The sequence below is a fragment of the Pelodiscus sinensis genome, chromosome 2 (assembly GCF_052426305.1).
Source record: "Pelodiscus sinensis isolate ZL-2025 chromosome 2, ASM5242630v1, whole genome shotgun sequence".
In the NCBI taxonomy this organism is placed as follows: domain Eukaryota; kingdom Metazoa; phylum Chordata; order Testudines; family Trionychidae; genus Pelodiscus; species Pelodiscus sinensis.
In genome coordinates this window covers 90,228,525-90,230,400 of record NC_143053.1, presented here as the reverse complement: position 1 = coordinate 90,230,400, position 1,876 = coordinate 90,228,525, and positions in this window count along the sequence as shown.

Genomic DNA, 1,876 nt, shown 5'->3' with positions numbered 1-1,876 from the left:
CCCTTGGCGTGCATGTACTATCATTCTTTCTAACAACTCAAGCTGGGAAACACACCAATATGCATATTATCCACACACAGCTCAGCTTGAAAATGCTAAACAAATATGAGTCAACTAGAAATAGTCATGCTCTCCTTACAACTATTAATACAATATCTACTCACACTGGAAAGAAGAGCAAAAGGCATTCCTTCAGACTTATAGGCTACATCTAGACTGGCATGATTTTCTGCAAATGCTTTTAACGGAAAAGTTTTCCGTTAAAAGCATTTGCGGAAAAGAGCATCTAGATTGGCACGGACGCTTTTCCGCAAAAGCATCCGTGGCCAATCTAGACACACCTTTGCGCAAGAAAGCCCTGATCGCCATTTTTGCAATTGGGGCTTTTTTGTGCAAAACAAATCTGAGCTGTCTACACGGGCCCTTTTGCGCAAAAGGACTTTTGCCCGAAGGGGAGCAGCATAGTATTTCTGCAGGAACACTGACAATCTTACATGAGATCGTCAGTGTTCTTGCGGAAATTCAAGTGGCCAGTGTAGACAGCTGGCAAGTTTTTCCGCAAAAGCATCTGCTTTTGCAGAAAAACTTGCCAGTCTAGACACAGCCATACAGTTTCTCTGGGGAATGTTTAGGATCCATGGTATATAAAAACAAGTAACACAGACACTTGTAACAAAAAAAAAAAAGTTCTGATTCGAAACTTTCACCATGTGTTCTCACCAACTCAAAGGCTACATCTCCACAGCAGGCTTCTTGTGCAAGAACTGTTTTGCACAAGAGTTCTTGCACAAAAAGTCTTGAGCAAGTGCACATCCACACTGTCATGTGCTTTTGAGTGAGAGATGTGCTTTCGTGCCAGAGCATCCATGGCAGTGTGGACTCTCTCTTGCACAAGAAAGCTCTGATGGCCATTTTAGCCATAGGGGTTTCTTGCGCAAGAAACTCCTGTTGTCTGTCCACACTGCCTTCTTGCACAAGAAGCCCTCTTTTCGGATGCTTTACTGTAAATTTACTTGCGCACGAACTTGCGTGCAGTGTAGACGCTCTGCAAGTTTTTGGGTAAGAACAGCCATTCTTGCACAAAAAACCTGCAGTGTAGACGTAGCCAAAGACTAGAAGTCCCAGAGCAAATTAACACATGACTTCAGGGTTTGTATACAGATCCATGTTTCAAAAACCTTGCAAATAAAGTTTCATCCTATAAAACAGCTAGCATCACACCTAGTACTTGCTATTTCTGACTCCTAAGAGCCAGAACTCTGCCAGGTAGCAAAGATCTGGTCTTAATTCAATACAATATATCATGTATTTGTAACACAAGATTTTTTTAAAATTCATTAAGATCAGAGTTTTAGATATCTACAACACACTTTTAAAAGCATCTTTCTTACATTAAGCTATTAACACCTATGTAAACTTTATTTGAGATGTAAGCACACATGTTCCGGCACACACACCCATGCAGCCTGTCCCCTCCCTACCCAGATAGACAGAGAGGGTCTCACTCTCCCATCTGGACTTCAGAAAGGGAGTCAGAACACCCCAAACAAACTCCTCACTGCCTCCACTTCACTGCACAGATGCCAGCACCACCCATCTCCTTTTTCCCCCCACACCTGTCCCACTCCCCTTCCTAGTCCAGGAGGTTTGGGGAGAGTGTTCGGCTTATACCTCTGCCCCTCTCTCCTCGTCTTTCCATGCTGCCCAGTGGGGAGATGGGTCTCCCTCCCCACATCCACTTCCTCCTCTTCATCTCCCTAAACTCACCTACCCTACAACTCCCCCTCCTTCCCCCCTCATCAGCTGCCCTCCCTGCCTGCTCTCTGAGCTCCTCCGTTTCTAGCAAGCTGCTGCTGCTGTTCAGTGAGAGGGCCCC